The 6,238-nt window shown below is 48.7% G+C and overlaps 1 long non-coding RNA gene across 1 annotated transcript; it reads right to left on the bottom strand.

The window, feature by feature from the left end:
* Positions 1-886: 886 nt before the first annotated feature.
* LOC308528201 lies at positions 887-6,030 on the bottom strand. The gene is made up of 3 exons (XR_013996680.1): positions 5,726-6,030; positions 2,633-2,769; positions 887-973 (listed from the first exon to the last, which is right to left on the bottom strand). It is a non-coding gene; the product is annotated as an uncharacterized lncRNA (long non-coding RNA).
* Between the last annotated feature and the right edge of the window lie 208 nt (positions 6,031-6,238).

The raw sequence follows: 6,238 nt of genomic DNA, 5'->3' as shown, positions 1-6,238 counted from the left end.
GAAGTGGGGGTGGGCCATGGTGGGGAGCATGGACCCCACACCCCAGCAATCCCACTTCTGGGCACACAGTCCAGAGCGTCTCTCGCCGAGGGAGACAAGGAAACGTGCCCAAGGATATTCCCCGAAGCCGTTACTGGCAATACCCAAGGGGTGGACACAAGCAAGATGCCCACTCACAGAGGAGTGAGAGACCGCAGGGGCACATGCAAATGATGAGCACCATGCGATGCGATGGGATGAATTAGAATGATGTGTGCTAACACAGGCAGGTCGTAAAAATGGAACGCCAAACAAGATGTCTGGCAAATACTACTGAATACGCTGCAATATATATTTTCATGGCTACACACACACATTCGCACATTGACAACATTAAGGATGTTTGCCTGTGGGGAGAAGGGAGGAGGGCGGGGGGTCCAGAAGGGGGACGAGAGCGACGATAACAAAGCAAACAACTACGCAAGAGGCGTCAGGTGTGTCCCTAATGTTGTGAGTTGAGCTGATGCTGGTGAGCAATTGAATTCTGTGTCTCTGAGTCCAAAGCCCCCCCCCCCCTCCAAAAATGCAAAGGGCGGAAGGAAAGGGGGCCAAGGGCCTCTGTGAGTTCATAAGCTCCACGAATTGTTGGTTGTTTGGGGACTTTTCACACCAGGCACACAAGCGTGTGACCCAGCCTGGGAACGGGCCATGGGCCATCTGGGTCTGCTCTAGGATTATCTCACCCTATCCTCACAGCCACCGGGAGCAATTGCCAAGCGCACTTGACCTCAGGGCTCAGAGAGGTGATGTGGGCTGCCCAATAGCATCAGCCTGCAATTGTAAACCTTCCCACCCCCAGCCCGCCGCTGCCATCCTGCCTCCCAGCCAAAAAGACTAATCAGGGCACCTTGCAGGGTTCAGATGATGCATCTTTCCGCGATGGCCTGAAGGTGGCGCTGTTGCAGTTGGTCCTGGACAGGTGAGTGGCTTGAGCCTGTGGGGGTAGAGGGAGAGGACGTTCAGCCTTTGGTGGATGGAGGGCCCTTCTGGCTTGGAGTGAGGCCTGCTCACTGGCGTGGGGGCCAGTGCAGAGGAGGGAAGAAGGCGGGAGCACGGATCACCTCCCGGGAGAACATCACCTGGATGGAAGGCTGCCTTCCACCTTCCACCCTCTCCTGTCGGGGGAGCGAGACTGCACACCTTCGGGAGACTGGAAAGACCGGCTCTGTGCAGAGGGCTCAGGATCAGGATTCCAGGGGGGAGCAGAGACACCTCAGTCAGCTTAGAGTGAGTGTTTTTCCGGCTGCTCACCTTCCCCACAAAGAGCTGGCCCCACCAGAGGACCGGCTGCCCAGCCCAGCGGCACATCGGTCCTGCAGGTATGCAAAGGGCCTGGAGGCCAGGGGGTCCCTCAGCCGCCAGCAGCACAGTCTGAGACAAGTGGCTTCCTTGGGACGTGACCCCAGGAAGCAGGTGCGATGGGGCTGGGAGGTGAGGGAAAGGCCATGTCTGGAGGCTTTGCTGAGACTGCAGCTGTCCGCAGCAGGGCCGACTCCTCGGGGCCTCGGTGCAGGGTACAGAGCACCCCCTCATCTCCCCGAGGATGGGGGCAGAGCACTGATCCCTTGGCTCCTGTCTCCACTGGGGGAGGATGTCCACGGGCGCACTAGCTCCCTGCACTTCCAGGCTGAGCACAGGCTGGCACGGCCATGGCGCTGGAGGAAGGAAAAGACATGATGCTCCTGAGGTGGGGCGCTGTGGACAGGAGGGGAGGCTGAGCTTGTAGGGAACTGTCCGTCAGCTGCAGCTGACATCAGAGGTGAGCGGGAGAGTGGGATGCAGGGTCCTGGGGTTCCTTCCAACATGCCCTCTGCAGCGAATGTCCCCCCCCCTTCCTTAACTGCTATTGCAGCCCATTCCTTCTGGAACCCAAGTCTCTCTTCTGAGCTTCAGACCTGCAAACACCATTAACCTTTGATATCTGACCTTCTGGATCCCTCAAACTCAAAGAAGCCAAACTGAGCTCATCACCTTTATGCCAAGCTAGTTTCTCCTCCTAATCGCCCATCCCAGCACCCAACTCGTTCCCTCTAATCCTGCTCCCTCTCTGGAGCCAGAGTGACTTTCAAAACACAAATCCAATTCTGTCCCGAGTACATGGATGCTGGGCCTCGCTCCGGAAGCCACCAGCACGGCGCTTTGCAGTTACGGGTGTGTTTTTCAGGAGAAGAAGGGAGTGTCCACATCTGAGTGGACAGTCCCTCCCAGCCCGCCTGAAACCCAGCAGAGCCCTCCAATGAGGAGAGCTGGCTCCCTTGGGGAGCGCCGCCATGTGGCAATGGCTGTGAGTATTCTTTCATTAATTCGCAGGCATTTGCTGAGCGCCTACTATGTGCTAGTCCATGCCTGCTAGTGGGGGTGGTACCACCCTGCAGGGGTGAAAATTCACTCTTGGAGGGTGCAAAACCATTTAGCTATCCGTGTGTTGTGGCCCTCCAAAGCTCAACCCTACACAACAACACCTTAGTCCTTAGTATTTCATTTCTCTCAACGGGAAGAACTGAAATTAAATTAAAATGTTCTCCTTGGAGGAGCAGTAATGAAAAGGAAGGTTGGGAAACACCACGGCAGGCTACGGCGATGCGGTAGTTACCGAGTCAGACGTGGTTCCTCGCTGTGCACAGCTTCACATTCTGGCAGCGAAGACACGGGTCAGATGATCTTACAACCACGCAGTGGAAGAAACCAGACTGGGAGGCCGAACCCTGCAGATCCCATTGACATGACGTTCTGTGAAAGGCAAACCTGCAGTTGCAGACACACCAGCGGGCCCTGGGCTTGGGCCGGGGAGGGGGTTGACTCTAGGGGGCATGAGTTTACTATTTACATATTACACTCTAATAAAGCTGCCTTAAAATTGTTATACAATAAGCGACGTGTTCAACATTGTGGTGAGTGCCATGTAGAATTGGCAACAATGAAAGCAGGCAGCTGGCCTGGTCCGAGCAGGGGGGCTTCCCTGGTGAATTAATGTTGAGCTGAGCTCTAAAAGGTGAGTAAACATTAACTGGAAGAAGGAAGGGTGGAAAGAGCTGCTCCTGCTGCACAACTCTAGGGGGCGACACTACCATAGAAATCATTGCATTCCTGGTTAGTGCAATGCCATGGCCCTGGCAGAGCAGCTGGGGAAGAGGGAACATGATGTGCCCAGATGCTGAGGCAGGACAGCAGGTGGAGGGAGGCCCAGGGGTCAGGAGTCCAGAGGACAAGGAAAGAAGCAGCTGGGGATGGGCTGGTGAGGTGGGCTGTGGGAGGTTTTGGAGGGGGAGTGACTTCATCATCCAAGGTGCCCCTGTTTTGGCTGCAGTTTGCTGCCTCCTGGTGGTTGTTTGCTGCTATGACTTATATCCATGGAGACCATTCTGAGCTCTGCGGCTGGCTAAGACTTTTAGGATAGAAGCAGACATTCTGGGAATCCCTAGGTCAGTGGTCGGCAAACTCATTAGTCAACAGAGCCAAATATCAACAGTACAACGATTGAAATTTCTTTTGAGAGCCACATTTTTTAAACTTACACTATATAGGTAGATACATTGTTATTAACTTAATTAGGGTGCTCCTAAGCTGGCCTTTGCTAAAAACATCCTCAATCTGATTGAGGTACGTTCGCCGAGGTCGACCCCTTCCAACTCTCCCATCCACACTCGTCTTGTATACTTGTTTCGTCTATCTCCTTTCCGAAAACCGACTTCTGCGCATGGGCCACGAAGTTTCCATCGCACTGTACGTGCGCGCCCGCACGTGGTATTTTGTGGAAGAACCACGCTCAAGGGGCCAAAGAGCCACATGTGGCTCGCGAGCGGCGGTTTGCTGACCACGGGTCTAGGTTATGTGATCCTAATTACTAGTTATGTCCTGAGGTGGGGGGTGAGTAGGGGCTGGGAGGAGGCGAGGAAAGATGGGAAAATGGGAGATACCTGTAATACTATCAACAGGAAAAAAATATATTTAGAAATGAAAAAAATAATTATCTCAAACCAATCCAGGGAGATTGGGCTGGAAGAACCCCGGGAACACAGAGACACTCCTCTGCCCCCTGCTCCTTGAGGGTCCTGCCCTGCTTCCTCTCCGCTCTTCCCACTCGGAAATGAAAACACTCAGTTGACTTTGTTCAAAAACTTGAGCTGAGTGGAGAGCGCACGCCAGTTGCATTATCCAGGGGTTTTGAGAAAGCATATGAAAGTTAATACTCTCTCTGGCCATGGTTGAGCGCCTTCTGTGTACCCAACACTTGGCGAAGCTCTTCAAATGAATTGTTTTAATTTAATCCTTGCATCCCTTTGAAGTAGGCATCATTATTATTATTATTTACATTTACAAACTGGAAGACGACCACAGAGACATTCCACCACTTCCCGGGGTCACTCAGCCACTTTCTAGGAAGTGGTGAAGCCAGCTTCAAAACCTGGACGTTTGCCTCCAAAACCCACACTCCTGAGTTAGACGAACCTTGCCTTCCGAGAACAAACCTGGCAATGATTTTTAAATTTACTTGATTTTTAAATTTACCAATATATTATGTAGATTTTTTTATTTGCTGCTATATTTTTATTGGCTGATATATTTAGGTGAGATTTTTCAACAACGTTTTTATTTTTGTGCTTTATGTGCTTTTGGTATCAGCACTATACAAACTCATAAAACGAACTGGAACTTTTCCATGTATTTTAGTGCATTTCAGTGCTTTGAAATTTTTGGAAAGAATGTAGGGAGTAGCTATTCCTAAAATGTTTACTAATTCATCTGTAAAACCATCTGGACCTAAGGCCTTTGACAGTTGCCTTAAACTTATTTGCTACTGTATTAGCTTTTCTGGTTTCTTCCATTTGAGCCAGACATATTTTCCTGAAATGAGTATCCTATTTACCTAGACAAGTAGATTTTTTTTAGCATAAAGAGATACATAGAATTCACTTATAATTTAAAAATTCTATTCTGTATTTCTCTGTTTAAAAAATTCCATCTTAGTCATGATGCATTTCTGTGCTTTATTTCTTTTGTTTTCTTCATAAGACTTGTCAGACATTTAATAGTAACAGTAGCAGAAGAAATACAACAGCACACATTTATGTAGTGTTTACTCTGTGCTGCGTACTGGTCCAAGTTATATTGGTTCATTTGATCTTCATAACAACCTTGTGAGTCATGGACTATATTCTCATTTTACAGATGGAGAAACCGAATCACAAAATTAGCAAGTGACTTGCCTAAGGACACACAGCTAACAAGTGGTGAAACTGAGGTTTCAATGTAGGCAATTGGCTACTTTTGTGTCTACTAACTCTTTCCTCCTCCTGCTTTTATTTTTCTTCTTCTAAGCCTTTGAGTTTGATGCTTTGTCTCATTGACTTGTATTCTTTCTTGACTAATAAAAGCATTTGAGGTCAGAAAGTGAGTATGGCTTTGGATCACTCCGGGGCTCTAACAGTATTTATCTTTCCAAAGAACCCGCTTTTGATTTCATTAGTTATTGTTTTTCTGTTCTCAGAAAAGATCGAAAGAGAGAAAAGAGAGAAGGAGAGACGCCGCACTCTGGCTCACAGAGGCCTCTTTTTCCAATTCTCCGTCCAGGAAAATGGGTTTCCTTTGGAGGGTTTGCTACCTGCATTGCTGTTTGGTTTTGAACTGGGGTCACCCTCGCCTGAAAGCTGGATGATAAAAGAGAAACAAAGTCCTGAAAACTTACCCCATAAGAGTCTTCAAGTTTTGGCCCTTTTAGCAATCCACTTGCTCTTTCCAGTCCGTAGACAGTTGCCTTTTGTGTTTTGTTGCAATCAGCGAGGGATGGGCTGCCGTGACCAACACCAGAATCCAGCGTAGATTTTGCAAATTGAGTCGCTGTGTCACATAGTCACATATGTTTAAATTATTAATTGACACTTCCAAAAGGTCCTTTAAAATGGCCGTGCCAGTTTATATTCCACCAGCACTATACACAATCCTTCCCTATCCTCTTATCAACAACCGATACAAATTTTCAATGGTCCCAACCTGTTGTGCAAAAATAAAACAAAATAGTACCTTGTTGATCTGATTTCCAGTTCCATGTTTCCTAGTAAGGCTTGGACACCTTTTTATATATTGTGGGCCATTTATATGTCCTCATTTGTACATGACCCCTTCCTATATCCTTTCCCAGTTTTCTATGTGGTCATTTGTCTTTTAATTATTGATTTGTAGAAATTGTAGTTTCTACTGT

Source organism: Myotis nattereri, assembly GCF_964212035.1.
Source record: "Myotis nattereri genome assembly, chromosome: 12".
NCBI lineage: Eukaryota > Metazoa > Chordata > Mammalia > Chiroptera > Vespertilionidae > Myotis > Myotis nattereri.
Note: the sequence above shows the minus strand (reverse complement) of the source record. Positions and strands in the feature narration are given on the sequence as shown.